We start from the raw sequence: 22,968 nt of genomic DNA, 5'->3' as shown, positions 1-22,968 counted from the left end.
ATTGTTTTATTTAAATAATAAATGACAGTAGGTTCACCGTTGCCACGGGCTGCTGAAGGGCAACCAGGCAGGTCTGAGCAAAGTAGGGACTAAAGGCTTTGAATTATTTTCTGTCATTAATAACTCTGAACTAAGCACTGCAAATTCATGTAAAAGCCATCTCTGCTTTCGTGCATGCGAACAGTTTGGTTTGTGGATAGGTCTGCTGTGTTCAGAGGCTCATTCTATCTTGGAAAAAAAGAGTTGGCTTCTGAGCTTCACCCGTCAATAAAAGTCTTGGAAAATGAGTCCTTGCAGGCTTCTGCAAGGCCATATGTAACTTATCTTGTCCAATGCAAGTCTCTAATTGGCAGTTTAAAGTCATTTTAAAAAAAGAATCTGTTAACAGTCAGTCTATTTTTAGTTTAAAGATGGACTTTATATGGTCATAAAGTAAAATTCCTAGCTTAATTATGGGAATCAAAGTACATTGGCTTAATTGCACAAAGAACTGCACACAAGAGTGCAGAGAGGACACGCTTTACGAGTGATTATCTGCTGATAAAATATTGTATGGAGCAACAAGTGGGGGAATTCCAGGCTCTAGAAAGCATCCTGAGGCCAGAACTGCTGAGCTGGCGGAGGAGAGATGGCATCAAATCCTCTGCAGATGGTCAGGGTTCATTCCCACCACAGCACCGGCTGCCTTGCTTTGTATTTATGGAGGCTTGAAACTGGACAGGATTAAAGGGGTGATTTATAACCAAAGCCTTGGTTGAGGAGTTGATTTGTGTTCTGGAGGTGCCACCAGGAGCTGGAGAAGCAGCTGTGGGAGGTTTGAATGGCAGAGGATTTGGTGATGGGAAATACAAGCTCCCAGTGATAGGAGATCCATCAGGTCAGAACTATTTGCCTGTTGATTGGACACATAGACCTTGAAAGGTATCAGAGTGCTTGGGGCAAGCCTGAAGCTGCCATTCTTGAAGCTGAGATACCCGGGAAGCTAAATTTGGGTGTCCGGGAAGGAGATAGAATTTAGGATGTGGCAGCACCTCTTCCTAAAGTCTTGGTGGTGTGGGAAAAGGCTGTGACAGGGAGGTGAAGTGAATATGACTCCACAGCGTTTCCACTTCAGCCCAGGCGTCCCCAGACTGGTGGCACGGGAAGTGGGCAGGGTTTGGGGAGGACAGACTGAGCACAGCTGGGGGAAGGCTGAGGCTGTCGGGGCTCGGGATGTGCAGAGGTTGGGAGCAGAGCTGTGTGCACAGGAGGGACAGCCAGCTTCAGGCTGTGGGCTGGAGTGAGGAATGGGCACACCTGTACAACAGGGGGGAAACAGGAGACAAAAATAATTGTTGTAGACTGCTCAGTGGTGAAAAAAGACCTCGGCACAGCTGGTCTGATTGAAACATGGTGGGGGTGATGAAATCAATAAGATACTGCATTACCTGCCATTGCACTCTACTGAGCAGGTATGTTAGGTCATAAAGAACACTGCATCTAAAAGGTTGCTGTAAAATCTGAGGAAATTGGAGTCCTGACAACCAAACAGCTGCATTTATGTTGGATATAAATTCTGTATTTTAATGACATGGGGGTATTAAGAAGTTTTCTATTCCAGACAAGAGGAAAGTTGTGGGTTTCTTGAGCCTTGGGAAAAAAACAGGCTCATGCATCTTCATAAATCTGTTAGAAAAAGCAAGTTCCATTATGACCATGCTATCTAGCCGGACTGTTTGGGAAGGAACTGGCTAACATTTCTGTGCTCAACAGCTTGATTTACTTAAAGGATCATTTCTTGTAACAGCCTGGTCAAGAGTTAGCCTTTGTTTAGGACTAAAACGTAAGAACTGATTCAAGATACAATTATTGTTGAGTTGGCAAGTGGCAGTGACCAGCCGGGGGTCACTGAATTGCAGGTTCAGTATTCTCAGGGGTGGAAGGTGCTGGACTAAAAGTGAGTCTTGTGTTACAAAATATTGCAGGGGAGAAGATCAGAAAAATGAAGTCCTTAGATTTACCATAGATATGTGGGAAGGTTACAGGCATCCAGATGAGGCAGAAGTCTGTCATGAAAGAGCGAAGAACCCTACAACTGTTGTTAAAAATAGTTATAAAGGAAGGGACTTCTGGAGTTCAGGAAGATTCCATCAAAAGACAGAAGTCCAACTCTTGAGGAGCAGACTGAAAGAACCATGTGGTAGGGCAGAAAATGAAGCAGTTTAGGCAGGGCTTTGCAGAGCTGGGGGCCTTGGGGAGCCAGTGGTGTCTGAGGGACATCAGACAGGGCTGGGGAGAAAATCTGGGTTTCATTTCCTGCACTGCTTCATGCCACTGAAGTGACTCCTCCATGTCATTCTGGAGCACAGGGCATGTTTGAGAGCCTGCTGTCCATCACCTCATCCTTTTGGGTGAGATAAGGAGCCTCCCTCTGAAACTCAAGTGAGGCAGAGATGCTGGAGCAAAGTAGGAAATTCAAGTAGAGGAGCAACAGGTGTATCAAGGGGTTTCTAAAAAGCTTGGCTCTGAAACACTAAAAACACTAGCAAAACCAGGGCTGTCAAAAAACAGCTTAGTATTCTCCATGACTAGATAACATCCTAATGTCAGGTTATTATTTTTTTTAATTAAAGTAGTAATCGAGGCACAGGGAATTGAAGAGCAGCAACCCTGAACTCCAGTTTGAGAAAGAGAAGCTGAAGTGCTGTCGCTCTTCAGTGTGTGAGGTGGAAAGCAGCACACTTTCTGCAAAGAAAGGGGATTGGACCAGGTGATCCCTTCCAACCTGATCCATTCTTTGATTCTGTGATCAGTCGGGTTTGCTGGGGCACCTGCCAGAATGTCTGAGCACCTTGACAAACAGCAGGATAAAATATAGGCTTATAATGAGAAGAGAAATATCATGGAGCCCTTCCTTGGTTGCAGTTCTGTTGGTCACTTGGGGAGCAAAAGGCAGACTAAAGTCTAGTTAGAGAATGATTAAAGACTTCCAAGTCTGCATCTTCAGCCTTTGAGCAAATGAGTTCCATTCAATGGTTTCATTAAAACCAGAGTTGCTGGGTAGAGAAGGGTTGATTTTCATGGAACTTTTCTGGTGGACACCACTAGGTCCAAGTTGCAAAGTCTGATCTGAGGGGAGAAACAAGCCCAGAGTACTGGGTAATATGGTATCTAAATTTCTCCTGTAAAGCAACACCCCCAGTTCCTGCCTTGAGCTGGACTTGCAGGTCTGCCAGATCCCAGAGTGTGCCTGGATAGCTGATACTGTGGGTACGTTCTGTTTTCTTTTATCTTTATTGAGAAAAAACTCTTGCTTTTGAAAATGGGCAGAAAGGGAAGGAGTAGGGACGGAGGTCTGGGCAGCACCTTCCAGCTCTTGTCTAGGTCTGTCCTTGAGGGAGGGTTGTTGGTGTGTGTGCATGTGCAGATCTGTGTTATCTCTCTTCCCAAGACACTCAGGAGCACCCACAGGTAACTGGTGTCAGCCAGAGCAACCTTTGGCTGCTCTGGCTTAGTTTTAGGCTTCTTAAAAGTCTAGGAGTCATGGCAAATACCCTGACTTCTCCCATCTTCCCTGTCTCCAGCAGATCATGGTACCGAAGAGTGAGTGCTCTGATAAGTTGTTGGAGTTTGCAAAGAAGCAGGATAACTGCAGGCACTGCGAGGCTTTCAGTCAGAGTTTATGTTTAAAGACAAGGAGCAGAGTGCTTGGGTTATGCTGGAGAAGTGACCCCAGCCTGGCTATGGCTGGAAAATTGAGAAGAGCATGGTAAGGTCTGGTTCTGTGAGCATGGGGACATGTGAGGCAACAGGCAGTGGGGGAAAAAAGCAATTTTTAATGCTCCGTCAGTATGCCAGGCTGTAAGTGAATTGCTCATTCAGGAAGAAGAGCTCAGATTCTGGCAGCAGAGCAAATGAAGTGAAGGTGTGTAGCCTGCCACAGGAACCCTGCACATTCCAGATGTAGGCGCAGGTTTGTGAGGCTGCTGAGCAGGAGCTCCTCTGTACCACAGCTCGTTAGACCCCCACGGTGTCCCTGTGCTGCTCTCCCTGGTAATCGGGTGGTTGTCACTGGCACAACCTTTGTGCCTACCCCTAGATATCCATTAGATTGCTCACTTCTAGTTGAATTATACCAGCTGACTTTGAAGTACTCAATATAAAACCATCGTGGTATGCTTGCATGATAGTTATTTGATGTAAGAAACAATTTCTTGTGCTCTCTCTTTAGGAATTTGGGCTTTGAGTTTCACTGAGGTGTGTTGTTCGTACCCAACTGCACAGGATCAGGCCCATCTCTGTTTTAAAATGTATTTCACATCAGCGTTTAGAAATGTTCTAGGAAACAAATTAGGAGATCGAGTTGTCTGTCACAGGCTCAGATGATCATAGCGACTTGTGCTCAAGGCTCCGTCCTCGTAGAGACCTGCACGGCTGCTTTGTGTAACTGCTGTCAGAGCTCTGGCGTTCTGGTAATAGTGTTTTTTAATAAATGTACTGAGTATACTCGCCTTTAAATCCTGTTAGGTACCGATAATTATCACTGGTATTCTGTACATTAGCTCTGTACTAGCATTCACATTGGACTAGGCTTAATAGCGTGAGTGGCAAAGATGACTTGAAAAAGGAAAATTAATTTATACCCTTTTCGTGTGGTTCTACCCCGTGTCGTGGGTGGTTTGTAGAAGTACCAGAAGTGCTACAATGGTCTTCCCCCTTTTACTTGCTGCAATTCTCTGCAGAAGAACATACAGATTTAAGTCTGTTTTTCCATCCTTTGGAGACACTGAGATGTTATCATGGTGAGGCCCATGGAAATACCCAGACAAGCTGGGCCCTCACGCAGAGATAAGGCATCTTTTCCATTTGTTTTTTTTTTAATTCTGCTGTCCATCCTCCAAGCTTTTTTTCTTTTTTTTTTAATGTAAAAAAGTTATTCCCTCATCTGTCAGTGCAACATCCTCTAGGATATTTGTGGTCTTCCAGGAAAGGTAGACAGGACTGGAATTAACTAATGCCAAAAATTGCCCATGGCAAGGGAGGGAAATCCTTGTTTTCAAGACAAACCCCATCCAGACTTTTTTTCAGACACCCCGCAGCACACCACAAGGGTATAAATCCCGACTTTTTCTTTTCCAGGTGATCTTTAAGGCCAAGTAGCAGAGGGCAGGGTTTTGCCCTCCAGCGGGGTTCCGGTGCTGTGTGGCATCCGCGCTGTCCCGCAGGTCTGAGCCCCCGGCACCCCGGCATTTAGGGAGCTCCATGGGGTTGGCTTTCACCATGTCCTCGATTTGGATCCCCAGGGCAGAAAAATTAGGACTTTCTCAGTTAAAGAAAAAACCGAAAGTGAAGCAAAATCTCTGGAGAGTTGTGTTTCCCCACAGCAGTGACAGCCCCTCAGCACCCACTTCTGTTCAGCCAGCACCCCCGGGTCAGTCCTGCTGGGTTTTTAGCCATCTTGACCTCATGTTTGCAAATATTATTGGTAATATAATGCTCTATGTACAAATGTCTGTGTGGCTCATGTGTATGTTTCTGTGGTTCAAGTCAGCCACAGACTTCTGGAATTTCATTGTACTTTGGTTAAATGTTGGACTTTTAACTCTTCTACTGTATGGCTTCTTGATTTCTCTTGTCCAATGTGGACCAACTCTATTTTTGGAAATAAATAAGCATGTAAATAAAATGAATGGGTTTATGCCACTTACAAGAAAATGCTTTATTTAAAATATACACTCAGTCTTGTATATTTTATGGTATCTCAGGGAGCAGCCGAGGCTCAGGCCCCAGCAGCCTTGTGCTGAGATACCATATTATGTACAAATTCACTTCCAAGTGCTTTTGGAAGCAGACTTCCCATGTCCTGAGCCAAGCCCCCGTAGGACCAGCCTTGCGGAGGAGGGAGGGGGGAAGCCAGAAACACGTAGTTTAAGGGGAGTAAAGGAAAGAAACACAACTTTCCTCTCAACACAAGGCTTCTGGTTTGAGGTGTCCGGGTGCCAGAGACACGGCCGGGTGCAGGGATGCCATGGGTCCTGCCTGGGAGCACATGGAGATCAGGAGCACGATGACATCTCTTTTTTTTTTTTTTTTTTTATTTTTTTTTTTTATTGCTTATGGTAAATTTTTTTTTCTTTTTCTTTTGAAGAAAAAAATCTGTGATTTGCAGATTTTTTTTTTTTTTTTTTAATTTTTTTTTTAATTCTCCATATAAACCAATATTTACCAGTAATCCTGTGTTTCTGTTTTTGTTTTTTGGCAGACTTTTACCAGTAAATATCGGTTTATTCCTGAAACCAGAAGCCCTAAACATACCTTTGTTTATAAGGTCAGTTGGCATTTTGTCTCTCTCATTCCCCACTCCCCCCCAGTACAACCCAGCAGGTGGTTGAAAGGTACCGAGTTCTCTTTCTAGTTTTCCTGCTCTGCATCTCTGGGAACTGGAGCCCGCAGGACCTAGAGCCTTCTGTTGGTAACGTAGATCTGAGTTTACAAATTATTCTTTTACCATTTTAAATCCTGCTTTTAAGGACAGAGGTGTTCCCACCTGCCCACCACGGGAACCGGTAGAAACCCCTAAATTGCTCCTCCTCTCCGAAGCCTGCGGGTAGGTCTCTCACTAGCATCTTCAGGCTTGGGGCTGAGAAAATAATTTATCCCAAAATGTACACTAAAAAAACTGCCATTTCTGGTTTACAGAGAGCAGGACTGGGGGAGGGAAGGGTGGGAAAGGAGTTTGAAACTTACTCTTCCTCCCATTTTTTTCTAGAAAGCAAATGTGACATGGGGAGGAGGGAGAGAATGTGAACATGGCCCTTCCTAAACTCATTGTAAACTCTTCCTCCAAAGCTGGGGAAAAGGGCAAGTGAAAGATCTGATCCTTAAAAGGACATCACTGGGTGTCTGAGACCCCAAAGGCAGCTGGCGATTTTTAAGGACTCAAATTGCTTTTCGTTTATCCCAAGACCAATTGACTTGGGAGTGTTGAAGCCTCCTTTTTCCCCACAAGTATGTGCCACCCAAACACTGCATGTTTTGTTAATACCCCAGAAGCAGAGAACCTGATGAGGGATAGAAAATGAGTTGACAGCACGGTCCCAGCCAATTTTCTCCTCCCAAGCAAACAAAATGCAAAAAAAATCCCCAAACCAAAACCCATCCCTGACCCCCCAAAAAACATAACCTCCTAAAAAAGCAGGTCAAAGAGGATCTCAAATGCCCAGTCTGGTTTTGTTGTACATGGTTGACACGGGTGTTTTTGGCATAGCTGCAGCCCAACTATGTCCCTTTAAGGAGCACCGGGGCTCGTTTCCTCCTCACGAATCCCGAGCCGAGGGTTTTGCTGTTCCTGAGAGCAGATCGAAGCTCCTGCAGCCTTAGTTGGAGTCCAGAATGAGGGGAGCCCTTCCAGCTGTGCACTTTGAGCTGAAAACTACCTTTCCTCCCCTTTTGCAGCCTGGGTGGTTCTGATTGCTGGCAGTTCTGTAATACAACCTTAATCTGAGCAGTTGAGGCTGGTCCTACCTTATCTTCAGACGTCTTGCGGAGGACTCCTGTTACCAGTTTGGTACTCAAAAGCTACACCCCACCATCAGAAGTCACTTTTTGTCTTTTCCAAAGGCAGTGATAGCTCACCCTCTCTAGCTCTAATGGAAAATATGATAATTGCAATGCAACTTTCTAATAAATTGTTCATATATTCATAATTCCGTTGCAATCCCAAATTGGAGAAGAGATCTGTTAAAGGTATATATTAGTCTAGATTTTTCTTATTGTAAATACTGTAATTTTATAATACTGTCAATATTTTATTAACTTAGAAATATTTAACAGAGTTTAATCTATGGTAGTTGATTTATTTATAGGTTTATGTTGCAGCCAATTACATTCTAATGTAAGATTAACTTTCAGCATGTCAACTTTGAGTGAATAATATATCTTTGGAAAGATTAAGAGAGAAAACTCTCGCTCTTAATCTGTAGTATTTATCCCCAATTCCCAGTTGGGAAGTATTTAACAAAATATTAGAAGGTTTTGAGAGCTCATGAATCTAATAACTGCAGTTGGATTTGAAAATTTGAATTTTGAGATGTACCTGTCTCTTTGACCCTGTGAACAAGTTTGTTTCAGTACCTGACCTCTCCAGCACAGAAGTCTTTATTTTGAGCAAAGGGACACTGTCAGATCAATTTTAGTTTCTTGCTTTTGGGGGGAAAAAAAAGCCGCAAAAACGCAGCCCCGTGGCATGTGTGTTAATTCCTTTTGGATCGCAGGGGGAACAGCTCCTCTCCCGAGGGTTTGGGTCCCTGGCCAGAGCAGCTCCATCCCTGCAGCCCGGCGGGGCGGCGCTCCGGCCGCTCCGAGGGGGCTGGGCAGTGGCGGTGCTCCCGCAGTCCTGCCGGCCCCGGCCCCGGCTGCCGTCGGAGCTCGGGGAGATGGGCAAAAGTGCACAAAGTCTAAAACTTGACCAATTTTTGACCAAACTGTTTGCTTTTTAAAAATTGAAATCTCTCTCTCTCTTTTCACCTGATGGTGTCCCTTTAGCATCATAAAGATGTTCATGTTCTCTGAAAACCATGAGAAGTGATTTTTCTTTTCAAGGCAGGGGAGAATTGGTCTGTCATGTGTTTGCAACGCAACTTGCATAAAAATACCAAAAATATCTTCAGGGTTTTCACAGGCGTTGGTATTTTTTGAGTGTAAAAGTTAATCTTGATTAGAGATGTGCCAATCTTTACTGCTTTCCTGTAGTGTTGTTACACTTAGGCATTTCAGTTCACTTACAAATATATACTGTAACAGTATACTTTGTACAGATTTATTTAAAATTTATTTGAAAACTGAAATAAAGTAGGCAGAAAATAAAGATATTTATTTTTCATTTGACTATGTAAGAAGGTATCATTCTTTTGGTTTTAGTGCACTGGTGTACCAAGCCTCAGAACCACTGCTTTCTCCAGCTCATAGGATGCTTTTCCAGACTGTGGATACGTGTATGTGTACTGCTGTGTTGATAAGTAAATGCCAACGATGGAGTTCGTTGCTTTTATACATCCCAAAGAGAAGTTCTCCACCGTTCACTGTCTGTTTTCTGACCGAAAAGGCGTGTGTTTGTGAACAGTGTTCACGCGAGCTCTGCCATCCCACCCTCACATCAGCTCACACCAATGCCAGGATGGGAGGAGTTGCCTGCGTACCTTCCCCAAAACACCCCGGGCCGCAGTGGCATCGTCAGGGAGCAGTTCAAACCTGTGTCCTTTGGGCTTTGTGTAAAGCAAATGCAGAACAAGAAAAATCGAGATGTTAAATCCATTAGAAAACCAATTCCTTATTGTACAGTAGTATGGAGATCTCTAGTCAACCTGCCATTAATAATAGATTCTTATTTTTTGAATGATCTATTTAAAAGAACAGCAAGCATTGTATTTGCTAGTAAATCTGAAGTGTTTACATGGAATTACTAAATAAATTATTTGATCTAAGATGGCTCTTATCAGTGCTGATTTTTAATAATGGAAATTCGCTTTGGCAGCTGCTTTTTTAGTTCGTGCTGTTCTTTAAAATCTTCCAAAGCAGGTTTTTTTTTTCACTGCATCCTTGTGGTTCAAATTAGGTTCTGAGGAAGAGGCAGAGCACGCCTCTCCCTGAGAGGCCTGACAGGAGTGCTAGCTCACGTTTTCCAAGCCCTTCCATGAGGCCGTCCCTTCGCATCCCAAAGAGCTGAGACGGAGCAGGATGCTCTGCGCCCAAAGCCCTGCGGTTCTCACCGGGCTGAGGCCCGGAGCCTGCAGAGACAGGATATGGGTTTTTAGCAGAAAGCATTGGGATGGAAGTAAAACATCATCCTGTGAGGTAATGAGTTGTCAAACTCAGTTCCAGCGAGGCTTGGTCCTGCTTCCTGCTGTTCCAAGGCTGCTGGAACACCCTGTCCGCCTGCTCGGAGCCTGTGGGTCCGCGGGCAGTCGCCAGAGGCTGAAGCAGAGGAGGGCTTTGGCTCATCAGCGAGGCCAAAGGCAAATTCAGAGGCTCCCACCCCTTCCAAGCCCCAAGGGCCGCTCTGTGGCGTGGGGAACCCGGCTGTGCAGCCCCCACAGCTCCCTGGAGAGCCGGGGGTGGAGGATGGGGCAGCTGCTACCCTGCCTTGGGGCTCCTGCCCAGGGTGGAGGGGCTGCGGGTGGAGAGAGGCTGGATGCAGAAATGCCTGTACCGGGAAGGAGCAGCAGGAAGAGCAGGCAGGCGTTGCAAATGCCGAGTCTGGCCACACCGTGTCCCCCTCTAAGCGCCGCAGACGCTGCTTCTCTGCCGGGCGCTCCAACCTGGGGAAAATGAAACGATCAATAATGCACCTGTCCCCGCATTCCTCGCTCCCAGGCTGGCGCGGCCGAGCGCTGAGTCACCCCATGTTTAATTCAATGCTCTCAGCGCCAGAGCCCTGGCTACAAACCCATCCAGGGCTTACATTATGCGCTAGCTGAAATTTTTGTTAGACATGGATTTCACGCTTCATGTTCAGGGCAGGATTCCTGTCCCACCCCACGCTGGCTCCGCTGGCTGGGGAGGGATGAGCCCGCACCCTGCTCCAGGTACATGGACGGCTTCTCCCCCAGCCTGCCGCTGCCCTCTCACCCTCACTGGTCTGGAGAGGTTTGAGATATCCACCCCTGGGCCCTGCAGCACCACCCCAGCTCTCCCTGAGCCTTTCACCCCAGCAGTTCATCCATTAGACCACTCTGTTTCCACTGGAAATTATTCTGCTCTCACTTATTCCCCTGAATAGCATATTTACACGCATCTCTATGTCCTCTGTGAGCTAGCCCATGGTTATGAGCAGTATATTCCTAGAAATTTGCTTTCTGGTTTGGGGGGAATTGAGCATACTGATGAAATGGCTCCATTTGTCTGAGTAACATCAGGAAACTTATCTGGGCCAGATGCTTCTCCAAGCTGATACCCCCTGGCCAATGGCTGGGACTTGAGAAGAAGCAGGAAACAGCCGCTCTACACCTTGCCAAGCCATGAAAGGCCCTTATTTTGGAAGAAAATACTTCCTCTTTAGGCTAATTTCCCACTCCAAGCCCAACACTCTCTTTATAGCACATGGGAGTGACCCTCAGCATTGATCCCACTGCCTCTCATGTCTCCACTGCTCATTTTAATGCTTAAAGCAAAAACCAAACTGAAACATCAGACAAAAACACTGGTCACAAAGTTTTGGGGTTAGTAATTGCTCAGATTTGTTTGTAATGGATGGGGCAATGCTCCAGTAACTCAGATATGGAGCATCCTGAGCTGGCCTTGCCTCACAGGATGGCTCCAAACCAAAGCAATTCCTTCCATGCTGGTTTGCTTGGCATTGCAGAGAACCTGTGACTTTTCTGGGAATTGGCTAAAGTAGGTTATTCAAGATAAATGCCCCAGGGTGACATTCCTGACCTAGGGAAACAGAGAAGGTATTTCTGCTGCTTCTCACTGCTGCTCACATGGAGAAGTGACTCAAAAGCCAACTGGTAGCTGCCCAATCCTTCCCAGTCCTGCCATGTGGGTGATGGGAATAGAGACTGCTCTGGATTTCCAGGAAGGCATATTTGCAATGAAGACACATAGACATGACCTTGATCCATCTCCTAAGAGCTTCCCTTTCAACCCAGCAGAGCATGGGAACTGCAAAAGGAATACTTGAATTATTTTGTCCTGGATTTGTTTCTTCAAGTCTAAAATATGGAGATGCTGAAAGTGGGAATTTTACAACATACCCAACATTCAAGTTGGCCTGAGAATCAAAAGCCGTGGCAAGGACAGAGGGTGATTTCTGCTGCCAGGCAAGGAGGAAGGCAGTGTGACTCTTGGGGAGCCATTGCTCTGCATCCCCTGGGCAAGCTGGGACACAGACGTGTCCAGAGCCTTCGGAGGCAGCTGCTGTCCCCGGGCTACCGTCAGGCAGGGACTGCCGGGGAAACTGTCTCCATGAGGCAGCCAAAACTCAGTGCCAAGGGATGCCTGGAAGAACCTGACCCTGACAATGCCCTGGGAGAGCCGTAAACACAGTGGGAAAGATGAGGGGGCTGGTTTTGAACAGCAGAGCCCAGCTCAGCCTGACTGACCCTACAACAGATGCTTGCTTCCCTGTGTGTCCCTTCACTCTTCCTCCCAGAGATGTCTCCCTGAGCCAGCCTGCATCCATCACAGTCTGAGCAAACACTTCCAGCACTGACCAGAAGGACTGAACTGCACTAAAACTGGGAGCAGGAGATGCCCAAAGTGCCTCTCCCTACCCTGCCATGTGAGATGGACAGTAACAATGGCTGTAACGTCCAGCACAGCTCACTGCCCGCAAGGACTCCCATCTTGGTCATGGAATGGCCCTGCAGTGTATCTCCCAGGAATGGTGATGGAAAAGCACCTTGCCACGCTTTGCATGCTGCCCTGGCTGAGGGATGGAATGACATCCTGGCCGTCACAAGGGCAGTCGGTGGCCCAGTGTAGCTGCCGGGCTCCCGTAAGCGCAGGAGGAGCTGCTTCACCCCAGAGCAAGCAATTCCTGCTCTTAGAGGGTCCCTAAAGCTTTTACAAGTGAGGGAGGTCAGATGTGCCCCCACTAGCTGGTGATGCTCCCCCTCACTTTGCCAGGCAGTGAATCTATCCCAAGATAATCCCAGGCAGCTGAAAGATCCTGTTGCTCCTCAAAAAACTCCCCTCTAGCAGCAATAGAAGAGCTGTGGCTGCTCCATCCCTGGGAGTGTTCCAGGCCAGGTTGGATGGGGCTTGGAGCAATCTGGTCTGGAGGAAGATGTCCCTGCCCATGGCAGGGAGGTGGAGCAAGATGAGTTGAAGGTCCCTTCCAAACCCAAACCATTCCATGATTCCATGAATAGCAACAGCTTTCCCTCCAGTTGGTGGCTCCCCCCTGCCCTGTGAGGGTTTGCCCTGGCTCACAGCAAACGCTGATGTCCCCACAGACTTTGTGACCAACACGGTGCTTTGACCACAGGCTGCAAGAAAGGCGTGTGTGCCCAAAACCCCACAGCCCAGACCTGTGGTGGAGGGGCAGCACGAAGGGGCTGCAGGCACCTCCTCACTGTGCTAAGCACTCTGAAAGTAACATCGTGTGTAGGATGAGCTGAGCCCCGCGTGGGGAGCAGCAGGGATGTACGGAGTCCCTGTGCCCAGCTTTGGTGCCCCTGGCCCTGCTTCTCCTCCCAATAGCCCGTGGCACTAAGTGCCCCTAATCTTGCATTTTCTGTGCTGAATTTCCCTTCATTTTCACCCTGCAGCTCGAGGATTGCTCAGCAGGCTGCTGCTTCTCTGTGATGGAATTAGTGACAGTGGGGACAGCAATAGTAATTATTCAGTGACCTAGAAATGACCTTTTGATTCTAAAAATCCGTGGCTCTACTAAGGGCTAAACATTCATGAACTAAAGAAGCTCCTGAAGCACCAACATGTGGACAACAGCAAAACACCTGGGAAAGGTGATCAAGGAGGGAGCAGCCCCAGGAAGTGTCTCAGGGAGTGAAGGATCCTGTTTGGAACCAGGACACACACCCTGGAGCCCTGCTGGTGTCACAGCCGGGGGACTGCCCGTGTGCCTCCACGGGCCGTGGTGTCCCTACCCAAGTGCTAGGACACAAGGATCCCTGGCATGGCCTGTGCAGCCCCTGGCTGCAAGAGCCACCTGTCCATGGCTTTTTGGGAAGTGGGAGGGATTACCCAGTCCATCCCCCAAAACAGCTGTGGGCACATGGCCATTAAGTATGGAACTAATGGTGGCCACCACCACTGCCCCATTTGTCAGTCTTACGGCCGCCAAATCTTACTGCCTGTGTGTTGGCACAAAGCTGGCACCACCCTTGGCCCCAGCAGGAGATGCCACGAGGAACAGGCAGGAAAGAGACCTTCCCAACTCCCATGGTCTCTTGGTCTGCTTCCAGACCACCGGCTCCCAGTGCCACGGAACTGGGAACGTGCTGGGCAGGGTGTCCTGAGCTCTGCTGGCCTTCACACAGACTCGCTCCCTACAACATGGGCTTCTGCCCTGGTTTTGGCCATGGTGGGTAGTGGGATGCCTGATGAGCTTCTTAGGAGATCTCACCTGATACCCGAGGCCCTCTGGGGAGGAGGAGATGAGCCTTGCACTGGGGAACTGGTGACCTATGTGTCTCCCAGTTGTTCAGCCCCTACTGAAAGGGAAATCTCAGTGTCCCAGGGATGGGTCAGGAAGACAGATGAAGGACAAATTTCTAGTGCTCTTTTTCACTTCATACCACAAATGTGCCCAGTGAGGCTTCTTGTGGACTCCTGGGCCAGCGCCCCAGCTCACCTCTAAGCCTCAGCCCAGTCCTGCCAGGAACACGTGCAGGTCAGGTCCTTGCCAAATGAGCAGAGTGAGTGGCTCCCAAACTCCCATGCAGGTGGTTGGAAAGGTGCAGCCCGAGCCCTGGCAATGGGCAGACACACACAAACACTGCCTGGGAACTGGGAATGCTGGACCTCAGTGAGGGGACCATTGCTGGGTGAAGCTGGATGCACCTCTCAGCCTCTTCAGAAAGTGGTGCCTGAGGAAGAGGAGGATGAGGAAGGCAGTGCAGTGCTGGGCCCCTTTGGTGTAGAGCTGGGTTGGGGCCCCACTTCAGTCAGAGCAGAACTGGCTTTTTGCCTTTTTCACCTTTCAGTTGTGCCCCCTGAGGTCTTTCTGCCCAGACAGATCCTTGACACAGAATGGGAATCAGTGATTCAGAAAAATACAAACCATCTGCGCAGCAACGTCACGGCAAAGACCACGTCACACGTGTGAGCCCTCAGCAGACCTGCTCCTTGGGGAAAAGCAGAGTTAGCTGCAATTTTTTTTAATGACATTGCTATTTTGAAAGGAATAACTCATATAATAACAATAATAATAATAATTGCTTCCTGTGCACGCCCAGCACATGGGCTTTGAGCTGAAGTAGAATATTAATTATTTACAGCCTCTCTGACAGCAGCCAGTGCCAGGAGGGGACGCCCACCGGTGTCAGCCCAGGGCAGCAGGCTCTGCCTCTGCCCTGCCCTCCACACCTGTATTTCACCAGCTAAGCCTTTTCTCAGCACATTTCCTTCACCTAAGAGGTCTCCAGGGCTGTCCTGGGGCTCAGGGACTATCCCTCCACGAGGCTGCAGGAAGCCCATTTTCCCGGGGTGGAGCCATGTCCCAATATCTCACCAAGAAGCTTGGCTACAAAATGCTTCTCTGTGTATTCTAAAAAACCTGATTTCCTGCTCAAAACAATGTGGTGATTCTCACCTAGTGTCCCCACAGGAGCATTTGGCTTAAATGCTTCGAGATGAGGTAAAAAGCTGATTTTCCCCTCGCTTTAGTAGGCAATCCTGAGCAAGCCATGTGCAAACCCAGCACTCCTCACCTCAGCACAGGGTGCCCCAGGAAGATGTGGAGAGGAAAGGAAAGGTCTGGGTTGGGATAAGAGGAGATGGAGGCAAGCCGGGGCTTTGGTTCTCCCAAGCATCGGAGAAGGGAAGAGATGACCAGCAGGTCCTGCCCTCCAACCCCTGACAACCTGCAGGGTTCCCCGCCCTCACCTCCTGACCTTTGGCAGCTGGATTTGGCTCTCCTAAGGTGCCCATGTCTTTTCTGACTCTGCCTCCTCGCAGCTTTTCTTTAATCCTTTTAATTTTTTCTGCCTTTTAAATCTTTTTCTCCAATTTCAGCATCTCTAAAGGATGAGTGAAGCCAGCTGCTGTGAGTTCTGCTGTCAAACAGCTATTTACTAAGCACCAAACCACACTGTTGTGAGTATTGAAAAAATACATACCAGAGCTTTTCAGGTCTCTAATGCAGCCAAGCACAAAGGATGTGGGGATTTCAGCAGCTCCTGGGCAGTCCTGAGCTCTTCCTCCAGCCAGACATACAAAACCACGAGCTGAAAGATCCACCAAAGTTGTGTCCGAACCCAACAACATCCACATGAAACCACCACCACGCCTTCCCTGCACCTGGTCTCCCAACACCTCCTGACAGGAACGGGGGCCTTCCTTTTGTTTCCCACCTGATTTTGGCTGGCACAGAAGTTTCTCATTGGTGCATGAAGACCACACGTGCTGCGAAGGCTTCAGCCCATCAAAGTGACCCCAGCCCAAATGCAATGCACTTTAATTCTGCCCAGAGCTTCCACCTCTCCCTGACACATTGAATGGTTGTGAGATTAAATAAAATGCTCTTTTTCTAAAATAAAGCCCAGAGAAAAGTACAAATCCATTTACAAGATTTATGTTTGATGCAATCAGGCTCCAAGCCTGGGGAGGTGATAATACCTTCCTGTGCAGCCTATTAGATTAATCAGCTATAAAATACTGTGGGTTTAGTGGACAATTCTCTAGGGGTTGCACTGGCACGCACAAAAACCGGGTTCTTCTCCCAGAGGGTGGTGGGGCACTGAACAGGCTCCCCAGGGCATGACTCCAAACTTGACAGAGCTCAAGGAGCTCTGGGACAGCGCTCTCAGGCACAGGGTGGCATTTTTGGTGTGTCCATGCAAGGCCAGGAGTTGGATTTGATGATCCTTGTGGGTCCCTTCCAACTCAGCACGTTCTGTGATTCTATGATTCTATGATGTATTATTTTCACAATGGTTTTTTACATCCTTCCTGGCTGAGGGTTCCTCTCTGTCTCTCCTGGGCTTGCTTTCAGGGAAGCAGGGCATCTCTCCCAGGAGCATCCTGTCCCTCTCACTGCCACCCCAGCTCACTCTTCCAGAGGGTAAGACAGCTTTAACAAATGTGTCTGTCTGCTCAGACCTCTCCTGCACCAATTCCCAGTGGGGTTTAACATCCTGAGGACCTGTGGAGCCAGGAGCAGGGGCAGGCAGTGTCAGCCGCCCTGTGCCCACCAGCCTTATGGCTTCAGCCCCCTGACAGGGCTTGGGATGGCTCCGGGGGCATGGGAAAGGGCAGGGCTGTCCAGCAGTGCCCCCGTAGTCCCGTTCTGCCAGCAGTGGTCAAAGAGACCCCATAATATCACTCTCAACATCTGGTTCTGGGGAACAACCACAGCTGCCTGGGCAGCACACCTGGAGCAAACCAGGGAGCCCCCAGGAAAGCTAAGATGCACCAGAAGCCCCCTAAATTGAAGCCCCTAAGGGCAGGTCCTCCAGGACAACGGGTTGGAGCCCCAGATTCACCCTCTGACTTTGCTGCCCAGACGGGTGGAGCTGCCTCAGGAGGAAATGGGCCCAGCACAAGGACAAGGCACGGGGAAGCAGAGAAAAGGCACTGTCAAAAGAGACACTAATTAGTGCTAATTGCAAATAATCAGCCAAACCTAAGAGCGTGAGGGAACCCAGTCCTGGCACAGGCAACAGCCCTGGCTGGAGTGAGGAGGGCACGTGCCAGGCAGGTCGTGATGGGAGAACCCCAGAGATGGGGACCCCATTGCCTCCCCACACCATCACTCCTCTTCCCATATCCCACCCAGTCAGAAGTGCCCACGTGCTGCAGCACACAGGGCTCCTCAGACTGCTCTCCTATGTCCCCTGGAAGCAATTCCCAAGGATAGAGGGTTCATATTACTCATCTTGGGAAATCCTCCTGCAAAGCCCAGGATGGGCCTCTGCCTACTCCAAAGGCAGGAGAATCACGGGGAAGATGGTCCCAGGACATGCTGAGAGATGCCACATCATAAAGCAAGCCTTGTTCCTGTCCTCCCATCACCCTGGGCCCACCCAGGTGAGATTCTCAGGGCACAGGGTGCTGGGAGGATTCTCCTGTGAGGCCTTGAGGCCCCTTTTCCCCCTGCAGGGTTAAACCAATTTTCTCTAGATATTTGCAGGAGTCACTAACATTACCAACACAGCACCAGCTTTCTGTTGCCTGTTTTTCCTCTCTAGAGGCCACCCTCCTTCAGTTCTCTACCACCTACACCTGCAGCACTCCCAGCTCTCGCTGCTTTGGCCCCAGGATCCTCATGAAGCTCTTTGTGCTCAGAGCAGATCTCCAAGCATGGCACCAAGACCTGCAGCTGCACCATCACCCTGGATAAGCCCCCACCTCCCACATCCTACCCTGAGCCCCAGGGTGCCTCTCTGAGACATCCTGGGTCATGCACAGGGTGCTGTGGCTTGCTCTCAGGACCAGGATGGAAGTTGTTCTCCTCCATCCTCGTGAAGTGGTTCTCCATCTTCATTACCTGGCTGTCCTCACACCTGCAGTCCATGGCTGTCTTCACTCCTGCAGGCTTTATTTGGCACCCACCCAAATCCTGCACAGTTCCTTCCTTACCCGTTCCCTGCAAATTTTCCCAGAATACACATAATATTTCTATCTCTGCCCAGCTCTGGAGTACAAAGCAGGGCACAGATGCACCAGGTGAGCACCACAGCAGGTGCCGAGCCAGGATCCCTGCCAGGGCTGTAACTCTTGTCTCAGCACTTGCAGTGAGGAGCAGACAGGACAGATTTGCAGCGAGCAGGATGGACTGTGAACAGTGTTCTCTGCCCTGTGCCAGGCCCTGTGGGTACCACACGGGTCAGGGTCTGGTGATGCACTGCTCACCTCGCTGGACTAGGCGGGGTGGAGAGCCCTTGGCAGACCCCTCTGAAAGGGTCTGAAAGAAAAGTTCAGTCCTCTGTGTCCTGCTAGTAAACTCCCATTCATGCATGACTTCTCAAATGCCTTTTGAGTGCTTTCCTTTGCTTTCTGTGCCAGCAATGACTCAGGCTTAGATGTGCATTGTCAGGCAATCCGGAGCTGGCGTCTCGCTAGGAAACACCATTTGTTCAGCAAGAGCAATATCTAAGTGCCCTCTGGTGGTAACTCCCTGTGCCGTTGTTGGGGTTTCCTCCTCTCCCTTCTGCCCAAGATCCCCCTGGGATCTTCCCTGGGGCATCTGTGCCGGTGGCAGGACAGTCCCTGCTCTGCCAGCCCCCGCTCACTCGCTGGCGTTTCCCACCCCGCTTCACTGCCAGGTTCCGCAGCAGCATCCTCAGCGTGTCCCTGATTCCATCCCTGCTGCAGGCCAGGACAGCCCTGGAGCTGAGCACTTGGCCTAGATTGCTGCCCACGTGTCAGCTCATCCGTCCTGCCCGGCCCCATCCGGCAGCAGAACTGCCTCGGCTGAGGATGCTCGGGCTCCGTCACAGCCCCTGTCCTTCCCCACCAGCGCTGGGATTTCGGCCAGTTTGAGTAAACATTTGTATGTGTGAGATATCAGGGTGATTCCGTTGCCCTGTGCTGCATGAAGAGGGATGGCCAGGCAGGAAAACGACCCCTAAAGCTGCTCCCCCAGCACGGAAAGGCTGCAGTGGCAGTTCAGCCGAGGTACGAGCCCCCAGAGGCGCCGCAGAAAACCGGTTTTATAACACTGCTTTTCCTGAAACTCCTTCTGCAACTCACTGCTCTATTTAATTGCTGTGAAATACCTTACAGTGCCATTATGTTTTCCTTAGAAAAAAGCTGCACAGGAGCTTCAAATGCTGGCAGGGAGAAGCGGGATATGACAGAAAATATGTGCCATGTCCACAGCTGGATCAAAATCCAGTCTGGACATTTCCTTAAGCGTGAAATAGGCATTTTCAACTACGAGGTTGTGCCACCCACCTCCCCTGGCACATCTACACTGACTCTTCCTGCTCTGCTCCACAAGAGGGGCAGAAGGAGGAAATGCAAAGCAAAAGTGAGTCTAAAGGGGAATATCCTCCCCGGTCCGGGATCCTGCAGACCCTGGGCAGAGGTTGGAGGTGTGCTGGTGGGATGGAGCATCCGGGAGGCTGCCTCCTGCCCCTGGCACAGAGGGGCTGCAGCCAGGCACAGCCAGCCACCAGCCTCTTCACTCGCCCCCACGTGTGGGCTGCACACGTTTGAACTGCACAATCGAAGCCCCTGTGCACATCCCTCGTCTCTCACACCAATCCCTACGGGAAATGTTCTCACCGCCCCCAGCTCAGCCCCCTAGGTGGCAGTGGCCACCCAAGCCTCCCCTCAGGAAGGTGCAGAGCTGTCGCCTGTGGGTCACACATTACTGTGGGTTGGTTTGACAGCAAAAGGAGGAGTGACCCTTCCTGTCTGCCTTTGCTCTGCCAGGAGCTTTCATTCTGCAGGAAGGAATTGGCTGCCTGAAAGCCTCATAAATTAGGGGCAAGGCTGACAATGCTTCATTTCTGTGTGCGCTGCTCCTGGCACTCAGATGAGATGCTCACATGAAATGTGTGTGTGTGTGAAGTACCAGCCCAGGACTGTGAAATAAAGTTGCCCAGAGCTGACCTCTAATTTGTCTTTCAGCCAGCTCAACAAACTCTCTGTGTCCCACAGGAGCAGCTCAGCTCACAGCAGCTCTGAAAATTCAAAGGAGCTGTGTAGCTGCTTAAACATAGGCTAAAGCAGTTATTTAAGTACTTATCATTTCTTCTGGCCATACAATAAATCAGCTTATTCCGCAAACTGCGCTGTGCTCACCTTGCCCTTCCCTAGCTGGGCTCAGTCCTGGTGTTCACTGGCCAGGAGTCAGCCAGGTGATGGAGTCCCAGCTCTCTCATGAGACATGCTGCAGTCCCTTCACAACTCTGTGGCTCTCCACTGGACTGTCTCCAGTTTCTCCAGCCTCTCTTTGTGCTGGGAAGAGCAGCACTGGACGCAATGCTCCAGGTGTGGCCTTCCATATGGGGAATCAGTGATGATTTTCTTGTTCTTCATGTGCCTGGAAATGATACCCAGGATTAACTGCTCCCATTCCAGGGATGGAGGTGAGGCAGGCCAGCCTGTAGTTCCCCAGATCCTCCCTCGTGCCCTTCTTAAAGACAGGAGTGACATTTGCTTTCCTGCAGGCTTTGGGTACTTCTCTACCTTGTCCAATGGGACTCTTACAAGCAGACCTGTGAAGAGGCCAAAGTCTGCTCTCACGAAGTCCAGGGTTGTGCTCTCGCTTTTCACCCTCCTTCCCTTCAGAATTCTGAAGTCTACAGTCCCTGCCTCTCTCACAACCTTCAGGATGAGGCACCTGACCCTCCAGTCAGTCTCCACCAGCACTCAGCAGCCAGACAGGGTGTTTTTAGCCCAAACCTGTCTAACCAGCTGTAGACCCTCCATGTTTTCACCTCCTGGAGCCAAATGGCAGCTGTTTCCAGGATCTCAGCCCGTGCTGACCAGGACTGAGCCTTGCCTTGTGTCAGTGAAGCTGAAGAGACCAAGCATCTTTGCCTTGCTCCCAGAGAAGCCAGGCTGCAACAAGGGATCAGGTCTGGCACTGCTGGGAGTCCTGGGAGAGAAAAAATTAATAATATCTTGGGCTGACAACACTGAAGCTGTCCCTGATGGCTGCTCAGGAGCGCCAGGGCACAGGAAAACGGCACGTGGGCTGCTGGCTCCCTCTTAGTGTTGTGTCCTGTTGCTTTGGGAATGGTGACAGTGCAGGAGAGTGGCCACAGCGAGCAGGCAGGATTCTGCTCCCCAACAGCAGCAGCAGTGTCTGTCTGGTCTCCACCTCGCAACATCTCTGTGTTTAATTAAAATAATTAAAAACATGGCAATCCAAGCAGATGAGGGCTGCTCAGAGCCCACAGGCAAGAGCTGGCTGACGCCTGCTGCTGGCCTGGAGAGGGTGAGGAGCAGCTCTCCTCTGCCCTGGTCCCGGGAGAGGTGGCACAGCTGTGTCTCTGCACTGGGGTGGAGGCGATGATTGGGATCTCCAAGGCCCTGGTTTTGCAGAGTTTCTTGTGCAGTTGCTGACCTCAGAGTGAAGCCAAGCCCGATGGATGCACACTGAGTCCCCTTGCCCAAGCCCTGCCGAGCCCCCAGGAGCTGCTGTCCTTTCCTCCTGGAGCTGGGGCAGCTGCAAGAAGAGGAGACAGAAGTCAGAAGTGTGGTTGGCACCGTATGGCCTGAGGGCTGTGGTCACCCTCTCCGAAGGACTCACTGACACCTGATGCTGGTACAAGGCCACAAAGATGATACCTGTGCCCATTCCCAATGGAGCTTCTTTGCTCGGTGCTTTACACTCCTGCTCACTGCAGAGCAGTCTGTACCCTCCTGGAAAGATGAAATAAAGCTGTTGGGAGACAAACAAAACATTGACTTCTGCTTTCCAGGACTCCAGCAATCCAAGGGTGATGCATCTTCCTTGTTTGCTGCGCTCTGCTGAGGTTGTCTCCAGCAAGGTGCTGCAAGCTGAGGAGGGGACACTCGTGGGCTCCCTGTCCCTCCCAGGGCCTCCTTCCCTGCATACCCTTTCTGCCCAGAGTACCTGCATTGCCTTGGGCTCCATGTCAGGGCACAGCTCCACTGTCCCACGTCCCTGGGGTTTGCTGTGGTTTCCTCTGCTCACCCCACATGCCCCTCCCAAAGCACCTATGCTGTCACTGTAAAAATCAATGCTGGTTCTCCTTCCTCCCTTCATTGTTAAATTGTTTTACATCAGCTACCACTTCTTCCAGTTCCATGTATTTTTTGTCATGGAGCAATGTCTCACAAGCCACTCTGAGGAACCATTGTAATTCCAGAGAAGCGCAATGCTCCTGGAAAGGAGCTTGTAAACCCACTGTTATTTTCTTTCCTAATTGCAATTTCAGTGACTCATCCCTGGTGCCACACTGCAGTGCACAGCCATTGTGTGGATTTTTACCCACTCTTGAGCAGTCACAATTCACTGCTCAAGATTTCAGGCCACCCAAGCCATTAAGAAAATAAATGTAAAATAAAAACCTGCTGGTACAGTTGGCTGGCGGAGCAGCACAGCCCCTTGGGACAGCAGCAGAAGAGAAAGGCATTCAGTGCTCTCCAGAGCTGCTGTGGCCAATGTGGCTGAGCTAGTGCGAGCTGCTGCCTGAATGTGTGCTCTCTGAACAAGAGCTGATTCTCTCCTTTCCCCTTTCCCATCCCCTTCTTCTCCCCAGCTCTATCACAGCCCCATTCCTCAACCCTACCTATCAGCTCTATCTCAGCCCTATTCCTTCCCCTCCCCACCTCTATCCCTCCCCCTCCCCCTTTACTCCCCATCCTCATACCACTCCCCAT

At 49.8% G+C, this 22,968-nt stretch overlaps 1 protein-coding gene and 1 long non-coding RNA gene across 2 annotated transcripts in view; both read left to right on the top strand.

Annotated features, from left to right (window-relative positions):
* CYSTM1 (cysteine rich transmembrane module containing 1) overlaps window positions 1-22,968 on the top strand; it is a 66,384-nt gene that overhangs the window by 9,797 nt on the left and 33,619 nt on the right. The gene's annotated exons all lie outside the window — the stretch shown is intronic.
* On the top strand, window positions 6,144-9,461 carry LOC108447743. Its single transcript, XR_001863423.1, has 2 exons — window positions 6,144-6,307; window positions 7,435-9,461. It is a non-coding gene; the product is annotated as an uncharacterized LOC108447743 (long non-coding RNA).

Source organism: Corvus brachyrhynchos, unplaced genomic scaffold (genome assembly GCF_000691975.1).
Source record: "Corvus brachyrhynchos isolate BGI_N302 unplaced genomic scaffold, ASM69197v1 scaffold376, whole genome shotgun sequence".
Classification (NCBI taxonomy): Eukaryota; Metazoa; Chordata; class Aves; order Passeriformes; family Corvidae; genus Corvus; species Corvus brachyrhynchos.
Note: the sequence above shows the minus strand (reverse complement) of the source record. Positions and strands in the feature narration are given on the sequence as shown.